At 37.2% G+C, this 25,654-nt stretch overlaps 1 protein-coding gene across 3 annotated transcripts in view; it reads right to left on the bottom strand.

The window, feature by feature from the left end:
* Positions 1-25,654, bottom strand: part of SUGCT (succinyl-CoA:glutarate-CoA transferase) — a 684,028-nt gene that overhangs the window by 174,605 nt on the left and 483,769 nt on the right. The gene's annotated exons all lie outside the window — the stretch shown is intronic.

The following is a 25,654-nucleotide window of genomic DNA, read 5'->3' on the forward strand; positions in this document are numbered from 1 at the left end:
AACAGACGCACTACAGAAAATCAAATCAGTGATTTAGGGGGCAAAGATGAAAAGTGCTATCAATTACAGAGATGAAAGAAACAAAGATATAAAAATGATGTGAGAAAGAAGATAACAGATGTGGAGGACAGAGATCCCAAATTTTAATCTAAAAAAAGAATAGAATTTTCAAAATAAGAAACAAGAACAAATGGAACAAAACCAGTGGTAAGTTATTGAAGGAACCGTTGCTGATCTGAATAGAGATCTAAATATGTACTTTAAAAGCCAATACTGAAATTCCAAAAAATGCAAACTAATTTACAGTGACAGATTGCAAGTTGCTAAGGTCTGGGATGGGGGAAGATGGCCTAGAAATGGGCATAAGGGAACTTGTTGGGTGGATAAAAATGTTCTATATCTTGATTGCGGTGGTGGTTACACAGTTATATACATTCGTCAAAACTCCTCAAATTGTACACATGAAAAAGGTGCATTTTATTGTATGCAAACTACACCTCAATAAGGTTGATTTTTGTTAAAACTTTTATTTTGAGATAATTGTAGATTCACATGCAGTTGTAATAAATAATACAGAGATCTTATGTAAGCTTTACCCCGTTTCCTCCAATGGTAATATCTTGCAAAACTATTGTTCAATCTCACAATCAAGATACTGACATTGATAGAGTCTAGACGCATGTCTATCATGAGAATTTCATAACTACAAGGAGACCTTATGTTGCCTGTGGACATCCCACACCCTCTTCCTTGCTGCCCCCATCTTCTCCTTAAACCCTTCAACCACTAATCTAATCTCCATTTCTATAATTTTGTCATTTCAAGAATGGGCATATAAAAGAAACCCCATCATATATATATAACCTTCTGGGGTTGGCTTTTTCTCTTGGCATAATTCCTTGGTGATCCATATAAGTTACTGCATGTATCAACAGTTTGTTTCTTCTTACCACATTCTGCAGCCTATCTTCTCATCTCTGGGATAACTAACATATTACTATAGAAGTAATCTAACAGATTACTTCCCAGAGGAAAGTTCTTAATTTTGAAATTCAATTTACCACATTTTTTTATTTTAGGGACTGTGCTTTGATGTCAAGTCTAAAATCTCTTTGCCTAACCTAGAGCCCAAAGATTTTCTCCTATGTTTTTCTTAAAATTTTTATAGTTCTATGTTTCATATTTCAGTATGTGATACATGCTGAGCAAATTTTTATATAAATGTGAGACTTAGGTTAGGTTTTTTGTTTTGTTTTGTTTTTTATGTTTTTATCTTTTTGCCTTAGATGTCCAATTTCACCAGCACCGTTTGTTGAAAAGGCTATCTCTCTCCTCTCTTGCATTGCTTTTGCACCTTTGTCAAAATTCAGTTGGGCTTACTTGTAGGGATCTATTTCTGGGTTCTCTCTTCTGTTCCATTGATTTACATGTCTATCTGCTCTCTAATTGTGCACTATCATAACTATTGTAGCTATAAAATAAGTCTTGAAATTGAGTACACTAATTCCTACCACTTTATTCTTCTTTTTCAAAATGTCTAAGCTAGTATGGATCCTGTGCCTTTCCATATAAAATTTAGAATAAGCTTGTCTATGTCTTTTTGGGATTTTGATATGAATTACATGAAACACATATCAACTTGGAGACAAGTGAAATCTTTCCTGCGTTGTCTTCCAATTCATGAATATAATTATAGCTCTCCATTTATTTAAATCTTCTTTGATTTCATTCACCAGCATTTTGTAGTTGGTAGGATACAAGAGTCACTCATATTTTATTAGATTTACACATAAATATTTTGTTTTTATTGTTGAGAGATTATAAATGGTACTGTATGTTTAATTTTGGTGTACACATGTTTACTGGTAGTATATAAATATACAATTAATTCCAACATGTTTTCCATGCCTCCTCCTACCTTGATGAACTCAATTATTTGTGCTAGGAGTTTTGGGTAGATTTCTCAGGATATTCTGTACAGTAAATTATGTCATTTATAAATAAAGACCATTTTATTTTCTTCCTTTCTAATCTGGACACTTTATATTTCCTTTCATTGCTTTACAGTAGTGGCTAGAACTTGTAGAATTTTGCAGATGCTCTTTATCAAGTTCAAGAAATTTTCATCTATTCCTACTTTTTTGAGAGTTTTATCATGAGTGATTGTTGAGTTTTTGTCAAGTGCTTTATCTTCCTCAATCAATATGATCATGTGATTGTTCATCTTTAGCCTGTTAATATGATGGATCTATTGTGGAAGGGTGTCAACTCTCCCCAAATTGATAAGCAGGTATCACACAATTCCTATCAAAATCTGAGTAAGATATGGACAAACTTTAGTTTTCAAACATCAAAACCTGCACCCTGGAATAAACCCTACTCTGCCATGGTATATAATTCTTTCCATATATCACTGAGCTTTCTATATATCACAGACCAAGGGATAATGGTCTGTAGTTTTCCTTTTTCTACTGTCTTCTCTGTTCATAAAATGAAGTAAAAGTGTTCTGTCCTCCTTTAATGCCTGGAATATTGCATACAATTTGTGTTAATTATTTTTTTAAACATTGATAGAATTTTCCAATGCAATCATCTAGGCTTGGAGGTTTCTTTTTGGGGAGTTTTAAAATTATGACCTCAATTCTATTAATAACTATAGAGTTATTCAAATTATCTACTGAGTATTGAGTGAGTTGTAGTATTTTATATTTTTTAAAGAAGAGGTTAATTCCATCTAAGCTGTCAAATTTAAGTGGTTTGTGCCTGTACTTCTGGCTACTTGAGAGGCTGAGGTGGGAGGATCACTTGAGCCCAGGAATTCAAGGTGCCCATCTCTTAAAAATAAATAAATAAAATAAATAGAGTTTTTAAAAATGTTGTTAAATTTATGTGCATACAGTTGTTCATAGTATTTCTTTACTAACCTTTAGATATATGCAAGGTTTGTAGTAATACCTTCTGTTTCATTCCTGACATTAGTATTTTATATCTTCCTTCTTTTAATCTTTGTCAGTCTTTGTAGAAGTTGTCAATTTTATTGGTCCTTTCAAAGAACCAGTTTTTTGTTTCATTGATTTTTCTCTATTGGCTTTCTGCTTTTAATTTCACTGATTTCTATTCTTACCTTGGTAAATTCCTTTCTTTTGTTTGTATCTGTTTTATTTTGCTCTTCTTTTTATAGATTCTTGAAATAGGAGCTTATCTTATTGACATGGGACTCTTCCTCTTTTCTAATGTTTGCTTTTAGTGCTAAAAATGTCCCTCTCAGCACTGCTTTGTCCCACAAATTTTGATATGTTGTATTTTTATCTTCATTTAGTTCAATGTATTTTTTACATCCCTTGAGACTTCCTCTTTTATCTATGAATTATTTACAAGTGTGTTCTTTAGTTTCATAGTGTTTGGAAATTATTCCTGCTATTGTTTTGCTCTTGATTTCTAGTTTGATCCATTGTGGTCAGAGAACACACTTTTTTTCATGACCCCCCTTTTTTTCATGAAGCAGTAGAGAAATTTATTGATGAGTTTGACAAAATTATTGCTAGTAAAAATCTAATGCCAGAATGAATGTACAATGCAAAAGAAACATCACTGTTTAGATGTTAATTGTCCCAAAAAGACACTGATTACAGTTGATGAAAAGAAAAAAAAAAAGAATCTATTTTAAAGATATACCTCCAACAATGTGGGGAGGAAAAAACATTTTCACAAGGTTATTTAAAACTGCAATGTGTTGGAAGCAATTTAAATGCCCTTACGTAGGATAGTGGCTGGACAAACAGTACATCCAAGCAATAGAGGGCTATGCAGCTGTAAAATGGAGGAGAAAGATTTCTATGGATTGGTCTATGATTTCTAGAATATACTGTTAAGTGATAAAAACAAAATGCAAAAAGAAAAATAAATCTATAATATGCATCCTTTGTGTAAGAAAGAGGAGGATATAAGAAAATATACATGCATCTGCTCATTTGTGCAAAGGAGATACAGGAAAGGTACTTTAGGAATGGAAGAGACAGCTTTCCTAGGGAGAGTGGGCGGAGAAGAGGGTCTGAGGGCAGGTATGAAGAGGGAGAGTACAGCAGTTCTAAGTAGTAGCAGCATGGTAATGTTGCTACGTTTGCTGCATACCAAAAAACAAGAGAAAAGTCTAAATTAACCAGGATGTCAGAGGAGGGGACCTCAAACCGAATACAAACATTAACAAATGAAACTAACTATGCCATCAATGAATAACCTAGCCACACTGAAGAAAAGAACTTTGGAAAATACCATTTTAACTAGAAACTCTAAGGCTAAAGACTAAAAGAACTATATACAAATTGTACTCCAGCTAGTAAATCTGTCTCTCACAGAGTCAGCAATTTTGAAACTACTTTATTGGCATTGAATAAATAAGTAAATATATTGTAAAAAATAAAAATCAAAAACAGAGAATACCCTCTATGAATTCAATTCCTTTAAATTTCTTTAAAGTTTTTCTTAAATGGTCTATATTGGTATATGTTTTGTGGGCACTTGAAACAAATGGGCATTCTGTTATGAAATGTGGATTACATCTTATTGGGTGATGGTGTTGTTGAGTTCTATTTTCTTGCTAATTTTCTGTCGAATTGTTCTATTGGTTGTTGAGATAGGAGTGTTGAAGTTTGCAACTGTAATTATAGATGGAAGTATTTCTTTCTTCAGTTATATCAGGTTTTGATTCACATACTTGGCAGCTCTGTTGTCTGGTGCATACACATTTAGAATGCACTATCTTTTGGTATATTTATTCTTTTATCATAATTTTCTTTGCTCTGAAGTTGACTTTATCAAATATTAATGTCACTCCTGCTTTCTTTTGATTGTTTTCAAGATCTTTTTCTAGCCTTTCATTTTCAACCTGCCAATTTCATTATATTTGAAATGAGTTTCTTGTAGACAACACATAGACGAGTCATGTTTTTTAATCCATTCTGCGAATCTTTATACTTTTTCACATGTTAGGAATTAAGTCTACGATATTTGGGGTTTTTTTCCCCCTCTCTCTTTCTCTCTCTCTTGCTTTCCCGTAGGTTACTAGAACTTTTTTTTAAATTCTATTTTGATTTAGCTATGGTTTTTTTTACTATAAGCAACCAAAATGTTTATCAATAGAAAAATGGAAAAATAAATTGCAATATATTCACACAATGAAAATACTACACAGCTACATGCAAAAATGTAGGTAAACATCAATAACAAGATAGACCTAAAAAGTAATATATTACATTTAGTGTTTATATAACGGGTATAGTTTTTATGTAAAATATAATATTTCCATGCAACTTATAATACCCTGTAATTTTGTATTTCTTATGGATATATACATAGATAATAATATTATAAAAACACATACTAGACTGGTAAATACAAATTTAGGGTAGCGGTTACTTCCAGAGAGAGAGTAAAGTAGGAGTATGGAACCAGGGAAAGAATCACAGGGACTTCAACTGTATTTGACATGCTTTTTTTAATTTCAAAATATTATGGGGGTACAAATGTTTTGGTCACATGGATTGCTTTTCTACTACTTGAGACAAAGTCATAAGTGTGCCCATCACCCAGATAGCATCTGCAGTCCCCAAGCCCCAGGCTGTGGACCTGTACTGGTCTGTGGCCTGTTAGGGACCAGACTGTAGAGCGCTGCCCCCCCCCCCCATCTGTGGAAACATTGTCTTCCATGAAAGGAGCAGGAGAGGGGGCGGGGCTGGAGGGGGTATACAGCAAGAGGTGAGTGTTGTGCAAGAGCACAGCTTCATCTGTATTTACAGCCTCTCCCAATCACTGAAATCACCACCTGAGCTTGGCTTCTACCCTTCCCCTTCTTTCCCCCCTATCTCCCTCAACCATCAATCCCCCCATCTCTAGCCACCTCCACCCTTGGAAAAATTGTCTTCCATGAAACCAGTACCTGGTGCCAAAAAGGTTGAGGACCGCTGGATATTGTACCTTTAGGTATGATTTCACCCTTCCCTGCCTCCCAACCACACCTATTTTGAGTGTTTTTGACTATCTCTTTATATAGCTTCTATATCTTTCGGCAGTCACTCTAGGTATTACATTATATAGAGAGATCAATTGTCCAAAACAATTATAAACGGGGCTGTCTTGTAACCGTCCACTAATGTTTACCAGTTTAAATGAAGTGTAGAGACCTTTCTTCCCATCATATCTCTTTCCCCTGCCCCATCTATAATTGTCCTAGATATTCCCTATACATACATTTAGAACTACATCAGTGTCTAAATTTTTGCTTAAACCTTCAAACATAATTTAGAAAATTCAAGAGGTGAAAGAAAATCTATTGTATTTGCCCATATTTTTGCATACCAGGTTCTTTATTTCCTTCTTATGTTTCGGATCTCTTCTTTTATACTTTTCTTTCTATTAGAGAGTTTCCCTTAGCCATTCTTTCAGGCTAGGTCCGCTAATGGCAAATTCCCTTAGTTTTCCTTCATCTGAGGGTATTTACATTTTCCTTTCATTCCAGAAGGATATTTCATGGGCTATAGGGTTCTGTGTTAATTCTTTTCTTTCAGCACTTGAGAAATAATGTGCTGCTTCCATCTTGGTTTCCATGATTTCTGATGAGAAAGCCACTGGCATTCAAATTGTTTTTTCTCTGTAGGTAAGGTGTCATTTCTCTCTAGTTGTTTTCAATAATTTTTTCTATGCCTTTAGTTTTCAGAAGTGTTCAGTATTATGATGTATTTGGCATGGATTTCTTTAGTTCTTTGTTCAGGATATACTAATTTTTTAGATTTCTACATGTATGTCTATTATCGGATTTGGAAAGGTTTTACCTTATTTTTTCTAGTACTTTTTAAACCTCACTCTTTTTCTTTTATCCTTCCTGGACTCCAGTAACAGGTCTGTTAGATCCCACAGGTCTCCTGAGGTTCTGTTTATCATGTTTTTTTCAGTCTATTTTCTGTCTGTTGTCCAGTTAGTGTAATTTCTTTAGTTCTATCTTGAAGTTCAGTGATACTTTTTTCTTCATTCTGCTATTGAATCCGTCCATTGAGTTGAGTATTTTTTGTTTGGGTTTTGGTTTTTTTTCTTTTTTGATTATTGTATTTTTCAGTTCTAAAATGTCCATTCAGTTCTTTTTTAGATCTTCTATTTCTTTGCTGAGACTTTCTATTTCTTTACTGAGATATTCTGCATTTTCATTTTGTTCAAGCATATCTATAATTGCTAGTTGAAGTATTTTAATTATGGCTGCTTTAAAATATTTGTCAGATAATTCTAGCATCTCTGTCATCTCTGTTGGCATCTATTGAGTATCTTTTTTCATTGAATTTGAGATATTCATAGTTCTTGGTATGATGAGTGATCTTTGTTGAAACTAACACAATTTGGGTATTATGTTGTGTGGCTCTGAACCTTACTTAAACATTCTGCTTTGGTTGGCTTCATCTAACTCTGCGTCAGTAGAGCCACCTCCTTAATGCCAGGTTAGCATAGAAGTCTAGAGTCCCCATTTGGCCTAGGTTGACCCTCTGGAAAGGAGGGAACCACTCATTACTGCTAAGAAGGAGTGGGAGTTCTGGCCCCTCAGTAGGCTTCCACTTAAAACCTCTCTGAAAGGAGAAGGTAGAAAAATATTTTTGGTTTTCCTCATGGGGCCTCCACTGACACCATAGGAGGTTGAGCAAAGGAAGAAGTCCAGGTTCCCTATGCAGTCTCAGCCTGGCAGGGATGGAAGTCCTGGCTCTTTATTCAGCCTTCTCTGATGCTACCCTACCTCGGGGGTTGGAGTTTCTCATTAGAGTCTGGCAAGAGTGGAAGTTAATGCTCCCAACTTTGCTTTTGATTGATTGTAGGTGGAGTCACATTTTTTTTCACTGGTGTTTGGCTTAAGTAGAGAAGTTAATTGTCTACACGATTTTTGTCTTGGTAGGCTGTTCCTTTCTTGTTCCCTTGGCTAGAAAGAGTTGGCTTTTCTTGGGGCTTTTGTTGCCTGTGGACTATTCGTGTTTCTGGTTGCCACATTCTTCAGCTTCAAGTCCGGGATCTATAAGTCAAAAAAAAAAAAAATTCTGGGACCTCACCATTGTGTTTCTTCTTGGGTCTTGAGGTGCCTACCCCGTCAGCCTTTTCCTCTCTACTTTCCAGAGTCTTTTTACATTTGTTTTATATTTAATTTCTAGGGTTTTTAGTTTTACTTAGCAGAAAAGATAGAGAAAAGTACATTTATTCCATCTTCCTGGAAGCAGAAGTCTCCAAAGTTGATTTAAAAATAAATAAATAAATTCTCTGTTCCAGAAAAGAAATCAATGCAAAGATCCCCAAGCTAAAATATTTTGACAAATATTTTAATTATGCATAATAAATGTACAACTATCCATGTAAAAATTAGAAGATTATCTACAAAGGAATAAAATAAAAATCAGGATGAATGAAGCAACAAATGGCAGAAAATCAGAAAATTCCTCAGAGTTGTTAAAAAATAGAAGAACCAAAAAAAAAAAAAAATTCTGGACTCAGCCAAATTGCAGTTCAGATGTAAAGACAGCACAAAAACATTTTAAGATAGGAAATGGCTAAGTCAATATATCACCCACCCATATATCATAGTGTAAAACAATTTAATTAAAGATGTTACATTTATATTCTAACAAATGCAAATTAACTCAAGAATGAAAAAGTTTCAGCTATAAGATTAGCAATGAGTATTGACTCTGTGACTAAATACCTGCTTTAATTATGAATATATAGTATTCTAATTTTATAAATATCAAACTTATTGATATTGAAAATATGGTATCTTTCCACTTTTTTCCTAATTGCTCTCTAGAACTCATTTTCTATCACATTAAAACCTTCAATCCCTTCACCCACTTTCATTGTCCCCATCAACATTTCCTTTTCTTTCCAGTCCATGATCCATCACTTCAACATCTCTGCTGATATTACTTTATGTTGTCTATTAACACTTCTTTCCTTCTGTTACACCTTCCCCGTAAACCTGTCATGTTGGATCAGTCTAATTATCTGATTTGTCCTATCCTAAGTAGTGTTGGGGACAATCACACAATCATGTAGAACATAAATTCAGGACATCTAAAGTCAGTTAGACCTTCAGCATTAAAGACATTCTTGGTTTCCTTGGTTGCCTTTCTTTTTTCCATTCCCCACAGTAGCTTGTCCACATCACTGGTTTTCCCACTCCTCACCCCACTACTTTTTTCTCCCTTCTTTAGAAACATTCTTGCTCATCACTCAGGAAAAAGGGAAACCATGAGGCAGAAAATCTCTCAATATCTTGTCTACCCGCCAAAAAAGCTCACCTATATCCCCACCCATTCTTTTTCCTTTTCCTTCCTGCCACAAGGAAGAGGCATTTCCCCTCCTATTCAAGACTCTTCTTCCAGTTGTGGTAGGAACCCTATTCCCTTTACCCTACACCCTTTACCCTGCACTGGCTTATGTCCACCAGTCATTTCTTCTCATTATCTGAATTATCAACCCCAGCATTTATACTTGCTAACAGGCCTATCTAAATAAAAAAAAAAAAAAAAGTTTAAAAATAAATAAAAACTTTGTTTTCACATCCTATGTGTCCACCTTATCTTCTCCCTGCTGTACCTAGATTCTTAAAAAGTTGTCTTCACTTACAGCCTCCATTCCCTAACCTTCCACTCACTCCCCAATCTACTGCAAAATGGTTTTGGTCCCCCCTCTACTGACAGCACATCTTTCCCTCTAATGACTTCTTGAATGTGCAAGCCAGTGGATACCTTTTTTTCTCCTTCTTTTACTTGGCCTCTCTTTAGCTCTCACCATTCTTGAAAACCACCTTCTTCTTGAAACATTGTTTTCACTTGGCTGCACTCATGCTGGGTTTTCCTGGTTTTTCTCTTCTTCCTCTGGCCAGTAGTCTTTAATTTGCTTTGCAACGTTCACTTTCTTGGCCCACCCCTTACATATAGGTATTCCTCATTGTGTTCAATAATAGACTATTGATAAAATAATTATAGTGTACTTACAAGAAAAAATTAGCCATTTAAATTTATGAAAAAATTTATGAGGTAGAAAAAAGCTTTTAAGGAAATTTAAAAGATTATGAGTATCATTGCACATTTAGCACAATCTAACTTTAAATAAATGAAGATGCTCATTGCCAGTTTTCCAGTGGAGAAAGGAGATCAAGATCATCCTCCCAATATAGCTTAAGTTAGCCTACTTCTCTCTATGCTGATACTGCCTTCACCTAAAGCACTACATCTTACCTACACTATCTTCTAAATTGTTCCCTCTGCCTCTACTCTTTCTCCTTATGATTTCTTCTCCCCATAGCAGCCAGAGTGTTCTTTATAAAAACACAAGTCAAAGTACACTGCTTAAAACTTTCTAGTGTTTTTCCATTGCACTTAAAATAATATCTCCAAAGTCTTTATCTTGGCTCACAGTGCTCTACATGAAAGCTCCTGTGCCCATCTCTGTGACCATATTGTCCCTCTAGTCACTGGATTTCCTTCTAGCCTTAGAGCATGACAAATTTGTTAACACATCAAGGTCTTTGAATTTGTTACTCCTTTACCTGGATCTACCTTTTCCACAGATGTTTTCCCCTTCATTTCCACCTTCCTTCCTTCTCTTCCTTCTTTCAACCACTGTGTTGCCAACATGTAGAGGTAGAGAGGAAGATCATCAAAATCAAAGAGGTCAGAGACGTGAGGAGCCTGGATATTGTTTTTATTATCTGCCTGGATGTTAAAATTGCTAGACTAAAAGGAAAAGCAGTCAAGAGTGAGGTAAGACCCAAATGGTGACATTTTTAATAAATAAGAGAGGCCAGGAGGCTAACAGATGACAATAGGGAGAGAGAAGGTTAGTGAAGTCTCATGCCATATACATCAAAGATGGAATAAGGAAAGACATTTTAGAAGCAGAAAAAAGGCAAAAGAAATACCTACCTGGCTTTCCTTCTAGCCCTAAAATGTGTGGAGTAGGAAGAAGTTAGCATTTGAGAGGAGTAGGAGAAGCAAAATTCTTAGGAGAGAGCCAAGTTGGAGTTACAGCAATGGAGTGAAGGAAATTTTCTAAGGAAAAATTGAGGCTGTAAGGAAGTTGACAGATAAGAGATCATGACAAGGAGGTTTGGAGAGGGAGGCAGAGAAGGGTGGCAAATTGGATATAATTCAGATGGTTACAAAACAGCAGGAGCTGTGGCAGGTGGGGAGCTCTGAAGGTGACTGAGGATGTGAGGAATATTGGGACTGGTCTTGAGTTTGTGTATTCACTGAATGACAAGTTCAGAGAATCATTGCTGCTGAGCATTATGGACCAAAAAATAATACAAAGAATCAATGAAACTAAGACAACAAATGCTGGCGTGGATGCGGAAAGAGAGGAACACTCCTACACTGTTGTGGGACTGCAAACTAGTTCAACCTCTGTGGAAAGCTGTGGAAAGCAATATGGAGATACCTCAAAGTGATACAAGTAGATCTACCATTTGATCCAGGAATTCCACTACTGGGCATCTACCCAAAAGATCAAAAGTCACTTTATGAAAAAGACACCTGCACTCGAATGTTTATAGCAGCACAATTCACAATTGCAAAGCTGTGGAAACAATCTAAGTGCCCACCAATTCATGAGTGGATTAATAAAATGTGGTATATGTATACCATGGAGTACTACTCAGCTTTAAGAAACAACAGTGATATAGCACCTCTTGTATATTCCTGGATACAGCTGGAACCCATTCTACTAAGTGAAGTATCTCAAGAATGGAAAAACCAGCACCACATGTACTCACCAGCAAATTGGTATTAATGGATCAACACCTAAGTAGACATATAGGAGTAACATTTATCGGGTGTCAGGAGGGTGGGAGGGTGGAGGAGGCGGTGGGTATATACAACCACAATGAGTAAGATGTGCAACGTTTGGGGGATGGACACGCTTGAAGCTCTTACTTGAGGGGGCAGGGGGCATGGGCAATACATGTAACCTTAACACTTGTACCCCCATAATATAATTTTTTATAAAATAAAAAAATAAACAATAAATAAAATAAATAAAAGTTGGTTCTTTGAAAAGATAAACAAAATTGATAAACTGCTAGCCAGACAAACTAAAAAAATGAGAGAGAAGATCCAAATAAACATAATCAGAAATGAAAAAGGTGACATTACAACTGATACTGCATAAATACAAAAGACCAGTAGAGACAACTTATGAACAACTCTACATATACTAGCTAGAAAACCTAGAAGAAATGGATACATTCCTGGAAACATATAACCTACCAAGGTTGAACCTGGAAGAAAAAGAAATCCTGAACAGACCAATAACAAGTAGTAAGATTATCTCAGCAATAAAAAAATCTCCCAACAAGAAAAAAATGCCAGGACCAGGAGGATTCACAGGCAAATTCTACCAAACCTACAAGCCTCCTAAAACAGTTCCAGAAAATCAAGGAGGTAGGAATTCTTCTTAACTTATTCTACGAAGCCAGAATCAGCCTGATACCAAAGCCAGACAAGGACACAATTAAAAAAAAACTACAGACTAATATCTCAAATGAACATAAATGCAAAAATCCTCAAGAAAAAGCTAGCAAACTAAATCCAACAGCACATCAAAAAGATAATACACGATGATCAAGTGGGTTTTATTCCAGGGATGCAAGGAAGGTTCAACATATGCAAATCAATAAATGTACTTAATCATATAAACCAAAGTGAAAAAAAAAATATGATCAATCTCAATAGATGCAGAAAAGGCATTTGACAAAAGTTAGCATCCCTTCAAGATAAAAACCCTCAACAAACTAGGCATAGGGGGAACATACCTCAAAATGACAAAGGCCATATATGACAGCCCCACAGCCAACATCATACTGAATGAGGAAAAATTGAAAGCAATCCCCCTAAGAACTGAAACAAGACAAGAATGCCCATTTTTACCACTTCTATTCAACGTAACACTGGAAGTCCTAGCCAGAGCAATCAGGGAAGAGAAAGAAATAAAAGGCATAAAAATTGGAAAACAGAAAGTCAAATTATCTGTGTTCACTGATGATATATGATATTAAACCTAGAAAACCCCAAAACCATTCTAAAAAACTCTTAGATTTGATAAATTAATTCAGCAAAGTTTCAGGATGCAAAATTAATGTACAAAAATTGGTAGCATTTCTATGCATCAATTTCAATCAAGTTGAAAACCAAATCAAGAAGGCAAGCCTATTTATAATCACTCCTCCCAAAAATAAAATAAAATAGGAAAAGGACACCCTTTTAATAAATTGTGCTGGTAAAACTGGATTGCCACATGCAGAATAATGAACCTAGACCCCTACCATATATAAAAATCAATTCAAGATGGATTAAAGACTTAAATGTAAGACTGATAACTATGGAAATACTAAAACAAAACCCAGGGAAACTCTTCTGGACATTGGTCTACACAAAGAATTCATGACTAAAAACTTCAAAAGCACAAGGAACAAAAACAAAAATAGATAAATGGGACTTAATTAAACTAAAAGGCTTCTGCACAGTAAAAGAAATAATCAACAGAGTGAACAGATGACCTGCAGAATGAGAGTAAATATTTGAAAAGTATACATCCAACAGGGGACTGATATCCAGAATTAACAAGAAACTCAAACAACTCAACAATAACAAAAAAACTGAATAACCCCATTAAAAAGGAGGCAAAGGACATGAATACACATTTTTCAAAAGAAGACATACCAATGGCCAACAAGCATATAAAAAAATGTGCAACATCACTAATCATTATACAAATGCAAATTAAAACCACAGTGAGATATCATCTTATATCAATCAAAATGGCTACTATTAAAAAGTCAAACAATAACAGATGTTGGCGAAGATGTAGAGAAAGAGGAATGGCTATCCATCATTGGTGGGAATGTAAATTAGTACAACCTCTATGGAAAACAGTACAGATATTTCTTAAAAAGCTAAAAATCCAGCAATCCCACTACCGGGTATCTACCCATAGACAAAAAGAAATTATGTCTTTGGCAGCAACATGGATAGAACTGGAGGCCATTATCTTAAGTGAAACAACTCAGAAACAGAAAGACAAACACCACATATACTCAGAATTAAAAGCTAAATAATGTGTACACATGGACATAGAGCATGGAAAAATAGACATAGTCCACTAACAATTACCTTACACTGCCTCATTCTATAAGAAGAGGACAAAGAAGAGAAGAGAGGTGAGTTTTTGGCTCCATGAATGTATCCAAGGAGGAGAGGGTGTTGGTACCCTTTACCCAAAGCCAAGTGAGAGGACTCTCAATGAGTCACTGGTACAAATTGGGATTGTAATGCAAGGAGGATAGACTGGCTTCTCTTTCCTGCTGTTTTATTTTCTTCTTTTAGTTAAATTTCAGAAACCTGGAAGGCCCACTGTAGTAACCATATGGCCCCTAATAATCCTCACTTCCTGATATTCACATGTTTGTGTAATCTGTTTCACATTCAATAAGAGCTAGTCTATGTAACTAATAGAATAAGACTGAAGTGACAGTAAGTGATTTCTGAACTGAGGTCACAAAAGGCATGCAACTTTTGACTTGGTTTCTTAGCTCACTCATTCTGTGAGGAATCCAGCATCTGTCATGAGTACACTCAAGCAGCCCTGTAGGCACATTTGGAACTGAGGAACTGAAACCTTCTGCCTATAGGAAGCACCAGTATGCCAGCCACATAAGTGAGCTACCTTAGAAGTAGACCTTCCAGCCCCAGAAAAGCCTGCAGGTGACTATAGCCTCATATGACATCTAACTCTAATCTAACGAGAAACTTTGAGATAAAACTGCCCAGCCAAGCTTTTCTAAAATTCTTGAAGCAGAGAAAACTATGGGACAATAAATTATTTTTGTTGGGTTAACCACCAGTTTGGGGGAAGATATTTTTCTGCAACACTAGAAAGCTGAGAAAACCTGCCTGATGTATTCCCCAAAGTGTGGGTATATTTTATAAACAGAGACTAGTAACTGCTTCTGTACTAGAAACTTCCAGAAATGAGAGCCTCACTGGAGGACTTGTAGGGACTAATGTAGTAATGTTTCTAGGAATAACATGTGAGGCAAACTCCACACCACCCATTTCACTGAGCTCTCGTTGAACATAAAAGAAATTTTCTGTAGTCATTTTGGCTTATGTGATGAAGTACAGTGGGTAGAAGCCAGGCAAGATCCACAGGGCTATGCAAGAAACCACCAGGCTAAGCACTGGGCTACCCCACCCAGTGAAGGGCATGGACTTTTATGGTTAGAGATCCCAAGGAAAGAATAAATAGCCTCTCTCTAAGAGAGTACCCAAACAAAGGGGTCTAAAAAACTTTAAGCCTATCCCAAGAAAATTCATCATCTAAAACACAGTCACGTAAATGGAGCCCTAGCATCAGAAAGAACTAGATTAAATCAGAGTACAGCCACAGCCTCTTCCCCCAGTGACATGCAATCTAAGTCTTGAAGAGGATGGGGAGAAGGTAAATCAGAGCCAGCACATGCCTGTCTACTCTAAGGAAGAAGTGTAGCCTTTGATGGGAGAAAGAGAGGACTTTAAATTAAATATGAGATTAGACTAATATTAAGTCTAATTTTACAATAACTGGAAATGTAGGGAGTCATCCCAATATGACATTGAGAGATGGGGAGGGGGAGTTCAACATAATAGTTAAAAACAGTAATTGGAAAAAAGTAAGATTATTTTGTGGTTCTATCTCAGTGAGTTGACATTCCTCAATATAGAGGTTATACTTCATATATTCATGCTGACTTGTAAATATTCAGAGGTTAATAACATAAATGCCATATAGATGGAATACTCTTAGAACTCATAGATAGTGATATATGGCTTAACTGAAGATATATTAAGGGGGTAATGTGTTTGGTTGTCATTTGAGGCTTTAGAGTTTTTATTAGCTGTGCTGTTGTGCAGTAGATCACTGGATTTGGTATCAGACTGAGGTTCTCATCCCAGCTCTATCACAGAAGAGCTATAAAAGCTCCAGCTAGATGTTTGTCTTCTTTGATCTCAGTTCCTTCATCTAGAAAATGGGTATTATAAAATCTACTTCATGAGATTATTAATTAAATGTAACAGGGCCTAATTGCATATTTGATACAGAATATCCTTTCCTGACAGACACTTAAAGTAGAATCTGATAACTGTGAGTTTATAAGTATGGTAGGCTAACATTTATTCAGACTTTATTATCAATGTAAAATACAGCTCAGACATGGTACTGACATGCTACCTACTACCACGGACAAATCATTTCTGGGATGATAATGACAAAGGAAATTATTCCTTCCTTACTCACCAAAGGGAAAAAAACTGTAATACATACATATATACATCCGCAAAATCATAGCAGTTATATACACATAACCATCTTCATGGAAACTTGATTTATAGCTTTAAAGAAAAAAATAGCCTTAAAGCCATGTAACCCCTAATGTATCCTTTCCCTGAAGCTATAAACACACCTCTAGTTATTCTGTCCAACAAAAATATACCACAGCAGGTGGAGTCAAAAAAAGTAAATGGCTTCAATCTTTTCATTCATTTCAGGCTATTCCCTTAACAAAAACTTCAAACTGCAGGTGCATGCAGCATACTTCTGCTATGACAAGAGCAGTGTATCTCTGTAACCAGGGCTTCACCTAATGATGTGTGAACTAAATGTTAACTGCAGCAAAATGACTCCAAGCCAAGAAAGCCCCAGTTGAGGGTCTCTCCTGGAAGAGGGGCTAAGCCACGGGAACACACCAAAGAGCGGGGTTGGATCTTTGGCCCTTGGGAGATCATCATTCTTTCCTTCCCTTCAACTTCTAGTGTTTCAAGAACAGTGTAAATTAAATTGGAATTCTCAATTTGAAGACATTCCTCATTTTAGGGTCCAAATTTGATTTCAGTCTGGAAACTAGCATCTAAATGAGTTTGAGAGAGAACCAGGTTTTCAGAAAGGTCAAAGAAATAGGTTTTAAGAAAGTAAAACACTAACCAATTATTGTAGGGAAGCAGTTTCACATCTGGAATTGGTTACATGTGGACCAGAAGGAAGAGTTTCTTAGGACAGTTGGTTTAATTACATTTTTTAAAACAAGAAAGAGTAGCCTACAAATGCCTGCTAATCTCAAATGCAAACAGGCTACCTCTAGCTAGTGAATAGATTTGCTTCTTGTTTCTATCAGAATCACTAGTGCTATATCCATAAATACTTTCTGTCAGTTGTTGATCAACTAAGACAAATTTTGGAATGTCCCTTTGAGTTGCACATTCTGCCTGGGAGTTTATGTGTGTTGGGGTCAAATCTAGGTGTTCAGACATCTTGTCTCTTAAAGAAAAGATGCTGTGAGAATAAGCACGATTTTGGCATAAGACTGATCTAGATTTTAATTTACTAGCTGTGTGATTTGGGGAATGTTACTTAATCTTCCGTTATCTTTTCCTTATCTGGGAAATAGGGATATAATTCTTATCTTGAAGAGATCTATGTTCTGATTATTGTATTAAATTAAATAGCATATGTAAAATACTGAACAATTATGAGATTACCTGGCTATATAGAAGGTATTGAACAAATGTTAACTCTCTTGCCCCCTCCATCTTTCCTCTATTATTTGTTAACAACTTATTTTTCCAAAAGCACTATATTTTTGGCAAATATAATGAGCCAGGAAGTTGCATGTAGCCTACAACCTAAAACAGTGGTATGTTTAGAAGAAAAATACAAGAAACTAAGCATATACATGGATTTAAAAGTATTTTCCACTGGATATGGCAAACAGTTTACCATAATTAAATGCAGTTCATGAAGTATATCTCTTGACTTATATTTTTATGATCGTAGCAAATTGAACCTTTATGATTTCATCATTGTCCCCAACCCTCCCCTGACCTCACCAAAAATAGTAAGTAGTAGCATATTTTGATCATGTTGATCCTCCATAAGCAGGACACTCATAGGCCCTGGCGTTAGAGGACATCCTGGACTAGCGTGTGTCATCACCTTTGTAACTGAGGTCCTCCTGACATTTGAGGTTACCAGTGGACAGTCTGCAAACTAACACTTTGCCAGAGTATAGGAGAGAGTTTTTCTTTGCAATGAAGAAGTTTAGTGTAGTTAAAAATGATGCTGAAAGCAACATTTTACTCCCGAGAGCAGGTCATAACCTTTTCAATGAAACCCAGCCAGAACATTTATATCACATTAACACCAGTGAATGGAAAAGAGAGAGAGAGAGAGAGAGAATATAATCATATTTGTAAAGGTACTATGGCATTAGTAGTTTTAATTGCCTTTCCCCTAAGTTTTTCTGAGATTTGTACTATATACCATGAAGTTAATAGTAATATTGAACCCCCTCTCATTTATTAAATAATCATCTATTTTCCCCACTTGAGTGTGAGTTCAGGAGTAAATCTGGAGGGATGAATTAGGGGACAGAGAATGGATCAGTGCTGACCAAAGAGATCTGAGTGACATCTAATGATGATTTCAAAACACCAGATGCTGCAAACCCTAAGTGGTAGAGCAAGGCATCACAATTATCAAAAGAAAAGAGTGTTGTTTGTCCACATTTTAAAACTCCCTCAGGATGGTTTTCAGGCACTTAGTTTGGTCTTTGTGTGTGTGAAGCGCATAGTGCAGGATAAGATAGAATCGATATTTAAATGACATACAAGACAAGGGAACTGCTTGATGTGGTTGAGCATTTGCTCTTGTTACACTCTGTTCTGTTTATAAACATTCCAGCTATGTGAATAATAAAAAGCCAAGCACAGGCCTTTGTCATCCCTCCCCGATCTCTCTGGGACCGGAGGAGCTTAGGAGGAGGTGTTGAGTGCTAAAGCTTGTCAGGGGCACATCAAAATGTAATAACGAAATCAACTACCAGACAGATTGGATGGCAGATTTTGGCAGCTAACAAGGAGCTTTCTCGTTATAGGATGTGCAAGCTTGTGGGTTGCACTGCAATTAGAAATGAATTTTTTTTTTGCCCGAGCTCTTCTTATACTTTTCATTCTCATAAGTGACAACAGCAAAAGACTACTTCTCACTCTTTAATGTACTCTATCAATCTCCCTGTTGCTAAAGTAACTAGCATCTTAATTTAACATCAAATTTTAAAAAATTGGATCAATGTTATTCAATGATTGTGAGATATTGATACTTCACAGAAAAGTAAATGATATATTACTTAAAACTAATTCTCTTTACTTCTTTCTGTATATGCAAAATATCCTCTTGGTATCCTCTTTTTTTTTTTTTTAATTGTTGTTGTTGTGGTTTTAACCATATGTCTCCAGTAGGAAAGCAAGATCTTTGTTTCTTAACAGCTGAGATGTACTTGCTACTGTGTCATGCAGGAGTCCGCAATACTGTTAGCAGCAACTGAATCATTTCCACAGAAACTAATTTTAGCACTCAAGAAGAGAAAAACAACACTACTTTTCTCCTACTTAATAGACATATTTCATGTGAAACAACCCAGTGAACCAGGTCAACATGTTTTTCAGGGATTAAAGATGAGACACCCAAAGGGGTAAATGGTTTCCTCAGAGATTCACAGCCTATCTGGGCCAGGATTAGGAATCCATCCAACTGCCCAGACAACTCCCAGGCAACCATAAACAATCCTGGAGGAAAATGGATAAGAAACCGAAAGGGAGAAAAAAGGAGAAGGAGTCACTGGACTCAGATTTTTAAATACACCTGGGGAATGTCCATTGTCTATTCAACAACTAAATTAAGCTACTGTGCTAAGCCATTGCTCCCAATAAGAGGGTTGATCTATCCAACCGACACAGAGTGGAGGGAGGTAATCAACAACAAAGTCATAATGCCGTTTATAATTTGTTTACATTTTAAGAGATTTTTATTTTGAAAAAACTTATAAGCTCAAGAATTGGGTTATAAATCTTTAAGCGATAAGAGGAACTAAAGATAAGAACTAGCCCTATATGCATCACTCTTTTTATTTTACTAGGAGCAAGAAAAAATGTAGTTGTACATTCAAGTTTTCTTTGAATCGGCTACCATTTTTAAATGCATTTAATATGTGCCAGGCACTGGACCAGGCTCTGAGCGTATAGAAGGAAACCAGAAATCTCCTCTGCCCAGCCATGGCCAAGTAAAATCAATGAGGAGATAGAGGTGCTAAGACCAATTTATGATGGTATTCAATACAGATACAAAGAACTATCAAGTATCCTCTTCATGAATGAGATGAAGCTGGAGCTGACTTCTGAAAGTTGAACAGGCATTTTCAAGACAAACTTGGAGGAATGAACATAGTAGGCAGAGTGAAAACCACAAGTCAAAGCCCAAAGGGCTGGAAAACTCTGTGAGGGATGAGGCTGATTTGTCAGACAAGAGATTTTGAGGACGATCAAATATTCCACAAAAGGGAGTTTGGACAGGAAGGACATTAATGATCGTTAAGATAGGACTGACATGATATATGCCTTTTACAAAGATGTTTAGGCAGCACTGTATAAAAATGATTGTGGAGGGCAAGTATTACTATACCAATACAGATTTTTCTTTCAAAATAACATTTGGTAGAAGCCACCAGTGCAATCCCCCCAACTTCTTGTTCAAATATCCATGAAGACCCAGAAGAGTAAAATATACCCCCAAACCAATAACAATAGACAATGTCTGAATCAAGGAAAATGGGCAATAATTATGAGATAATTAGAGATGGACTGAGATACACTTGCCTCCCTCACAGCTCCCTATAATTCCATTTGTAGCCACAGACCAAAAATCAGAAAGCTATTGAGTAGTAAACATGGGGAGGAGAGGAGATCCTAGAGGTAGAGCAGTACATTTTGGAAAATGGGAATAGACACAATCCTAGGATCATAAATGTATTTTTTCAAGTTTTCAATAAAGTCATCAAACCAGAGAAATAAGAAGTCAGAGTACCAGCAAGTTGTTCTGAATAGAGGTACACTATGATTTAAGCCTGCTAGGAAATGGGAGTCAAATACATGAACCTGCCCTCCAGGTGCACAACTAAGAAAGTAATTCAATCTTGGGGTGTATAAAGGACAGTGAAGTTTCCTTCTTTGTGAAAAATACTGACGTTGGACACTTGTTTGAAGATGAGTGAAAGGAAGACTAACATGAGGAAAATACTTTGCAGAAAGAGGGAGATGAAATCGCATTCAGAAGACAGAGAAGGATAAAACAAAAATCTTTAAAATCTGCATTGAAGATAGGGCAGAATCAATGATACAAAAACTCACATCAATAATGTGGTGGTAGGCAAAGAAGATTTCTTGGAATACAAAGAAAATAAACTAAGCAAGAAGAAGGAAATGAGAGCTATAGATGATCAAATTCCTAAAGCCAAGTTGAGGCTGAATGATGTTTCTGAAGAAAACAATGAAATGAAAGAAAGTAGCAATAATCAAAGATATAAGATAAAAAAGTTTCCTTGAGAAGAAAGGCTTGTGTGAACAGATTCAATGGTTCACAGCTTTCAGTTCACAAGAAATGGCTGACAGGAAAACCAGTTAAAAAAAAAAATGAATGCTTGTACACATTCTGATAAAATTTTAAAGTACCAAATTAAGTGGAAAAAAAAATCTCCAAATTTAGGAATACTAAGCAACAACTTTTGATCCATTTTAGCAATATCCTTTGCAACATTAAATACCAAATGACAATGGAGTGGCATCTAATTTATTGCTGAAGTTTGGTTAAAACATGCCCATGTGATCACTGTCAATCATTTCTGCCTGAACGATTAAAAGAGGAGGTAACACACTCTTCCCAGAAGCATACACCCAGTGGCAGACCAAGCCCTCAGTGTCTGCTTCCTCTAAATGGTCTCAGTTGACTCAAACCTGCTTAGAAGTACGATTTTAAAATGTTATCTCATGAGCAGAGAGCCAAAACCAACACGTGGTGGGCAACTTCTAAATTGGCCTCCAGTGATTCCCATTCTCCTGGGACACACTCTTATGTAATCCCCTCTCCTTGAGTGTGGATTGAATTTAGTTATCCCCTTCTCATAAATAGGGTGTAGGAGAGGTAACAGAACATCACTTCCAAGATTAAGGCACAGAAATACTGGTTTCTGCCTTGGGCACTGTCATTCTCTCCCTCACACTGAGGACTCCTGCTGCCACACTGGCACCTGCCCAATTAAGAAGCCCACAGGGCAAGGAACCAAGAAAGGCCTCCATCCAAGAGCTACGAGGAACTGAGGCCCTTGTTCCAGCATCTTGTGAGGAAATGAACCCTGCTTACAAATCCCATCCCCCAATTTGAGCCTTCAGATGAGAATGCAGCCCAGGCCAGTATGTCAACTGCAGTCATCTGAAAGGCCTTGAAGCAGAGGCCCCCAACTAAGCCATGCTCAGATTTCTGACACAAAAACTATGAAATCAAGTTCTGAAATCAAGGTGTTGAGAGGATTTTGCACTTCTTGAAGGCTCTGAAGAAAAACCCTTCCTCATCTTTCTAGCTTCTGGTGGTTATAGGCCATCCTTGGTATTGTACCTATAGCTGCATCACTCCAATTCCTGCTTCCATCTTCACATGGCCATCTTCCGTGTGTGGGGGTAACTCTGTTTCCAAATCTCTCTATATATAAAATGACACTAGTCATTGGATTCAGAGCCAGCCCTAACCCAGTAGGACCTCACCTTAATTACCTGCAATGACCCTATTTCCAAATGAGGTCACATTCACAGCTACCAGGGGTTGGAACTTAAGCATATCATTTGGGGGGATATAATTCAACCCCAAATAACTATGTAATATTTACAGAAATTATACCTAAAAATAATTAGAAACAATCTAAATATGTGACAGTAACAAAATAGTCAAATTAGCAAGCATCTATATAATCAAATACTAAAAATCAACTAAAACTTAGATTGTGGAAGAATAATCAACATGTGATAAAATGTTAGTGATATGATATACAGTAAAAATATTAAAATATAAATAGATAGTTAAATATGTAAAGAGATATAATGACCTCAAATAACCTATGCATGTATATATATATAGAAAAAAATCTTAAAAGAAATACACTGAAATATTAATCGTGGTTAACACTGGTTGGTAGGATTAGAGGTGATTTTTATTTTCATCTTCATAACTTTCTGTACTTTCAATATTTTATTATAGTTAGAATGATTTTTTTTTACTTTGGTAGTCTTTGCTTTATAAGAATAAAAGTATATTTTCAATACTTACCTTCTGATAGTTGTGAAGATGTGTCTGTGCTTTTTGACAGGATTGAATCAATGTTCAAGGACTATATGGAGTATGGGATAGTTGCAAGGTTACTCATAACGTAGTAATTAAGATCATATACCAATAACCTGAGTTTATAGTCAGGATCTGCTACCTCGCGGCCATGTGAACTTGGGCTAGTATCTTAATATGTAAGCTGGAAATATAATAGGACCTGCTTCATAACATTATTCTAGTAAAGTTTTTGCTCACATATTTGACAAAAATAACAATTCAACTGTTTTTTTATCTATAATTTGAGCAGCAACTTCTTATGGTGTATCTGATAATATCAGTAGGCCCAGAAGTGGTAGCAGTAATAATGTACTTTCTAAATATTCCACATGTATGTTCTCATTGAGCACAATGAGAACCCCAGCTTGGTGGGCTGAGAGACTGACCTCTACCTTTCTTGTCTACTTAGTCCCCGGCCCTTTGCACATGGCTGACCCTCCCAGCCTGGGAGGGAGGAGAGCTATGGCCCACAGCACCAGGTACTGGCATTCTCCAAGGACTGTCCTCTCACTTGCTCCCTGGATCAATGGGGCTCTGGTCTCCTTGTCCACTGCCCTGAGGTGGGGCAGGCGTTTGGGACAGAGTAGCCCATAGGAGGGAAGGCACAGGGTGGAGCCACAGCCAGCCCCTATGGGAGCCACCAGCAGGCCAGTGTCTTCCAACTCAAGGGAGGGGCTGACTCACAGGAAAAGGAGCAAGACATAGTGGATTTCAACAGAGAATAGCAGCACCTGCTTTTCAGCCGTGTTGACTCACAAGGGATTAAAAGCCCTGCCTCTTGACTCAGTCAGCTGGAGTAAATTTCACATGCCACCAGAAATGCGAAACTAGCAGGAGGCAGGAAGAAGGGACAGGCGAGGAGATGCATTTGAAGTTTATCATGCCGTAAGCACTGAAGAATAGTTGAAACAGAGACACTGGATCCACAGAGGGACTCTGGCAGACCCCACAAAGCCAGACTGAGGAGGGCGAGTTGCTGTGAGGGCAAGTGCCACCCAGGGTGTGCTTGGAAGGGAAATAAAGAGACAGGGAACTACAGGATCTTCCTCCTGCACACGGAATTCCAGGAGCTGCCAAACTTCATGCCAGGCAGCACGGTTCCCTGACAGCTTGCAACTGCCTGACACCTCTGATGTGACAGAACAGAGGGAGGGGATCCTGAGATTAAAGGGTTTAGCATGTCTGAGCACAGAACACTTGAAGTTGAGCTGACTGCTCTTGTTAACCTGGGCTGAACTCCCTGCATGGTTTCTTGGGATCAACAAACATAGCTATAGGAAGTTTAAAAAAAAATACTTTTTTTGTGAAAAATAGACCCTCCTATGGCAGCTCAGAAAGTTATGAATTGAATTGAACTCCAGAGGCAATGTGAGGAAAAGCAAAGGTAGCAGGACAACAGGGTGTAACCAGCAATGACAGTGTCTCTTCGATCCAATGAGCAGTCGTCATGTAGCAGCTGTGGGCACAGCCCAGAACCAGAGAGGCGGTCAGGAGTGAGGACATTCACAGGTTCTTAGTCTGGAAGTGAACACGCTTTTAGACAGGTCAAGATTGGGAGAAGGAGTGTTCTCTACACTGGGGAAATCCAGATGAATTGCCAAGGAATAAGGATTTAGTTTGCTGGTGTTTCTCCAAGGAGACTTCCTCCAACCTTCCCTACCCCTACGGTTTCAGAACTTACTGAGAACCAGATTGAGGAGTCAGCCAGGGATCAATATATCAGCTTTATTACTAGTAAAATGGGATCAAAGAATGTGGCTAGTATCTGAGGTCGCATGCATTCAGGCTCCCTACCTTCCCACACCCATCCCAGACCACAGGTTCTGAGGCAGAAGCACAGCTTAACCAGTGAGGGGACCACACTGAGGAGAGAAGAACACGTCCTGACTGTGGGCAAACTGTGCTGACAGAAGGAGAACCCCATGGGGGCTGAGTGGCAGAAAGTCAGTTACTCCCCCCCACCCCACCCCACCCCTGCCAGGCAGTCAGATAAGTCCCCCTTTCCTTTGGGAAGGGACTGGCAGGAAGGGTGAAGGCTTGCTCCCTTCCTTGCACTTCCAGGACAGGTGTTTCTATTTTATGGGCCTCAGTAGGGATGCCTGGAAAGGAAGAAAAGTGGTCTCCTTATATTGTCCTGGCATATACCATCAGACTGTACACTTTCATATAGAGGAGAAAAATTTTAATTCCTCAATGAGCTAGAAGAAGGCCAAGACATTACCTGATCCAAATATTTTTCTTTTAGCTGTTGGAGTCTTTCTTCAAAAATAAAGCAAAAGGCAGAGCTGTTCTGGCTAAAAGGGGCAAAAGCCCCGGCTCCCCAAGGCCCTCCCCTTTCCTC

Source organism: Microcebus murinus, chromosome 9, assembly GCF_040939455.1.
Source record: "Microcebus murinus isolate Inina chromosome 9, M.murinus_Inina_mat1.0, whole genome shotgun sequence".
NCBI lineage: Eukaryota > Metazoa > Chordata > Mammalia > Primates > Cheirogaleidae > Microcebus > Microcebus murinus.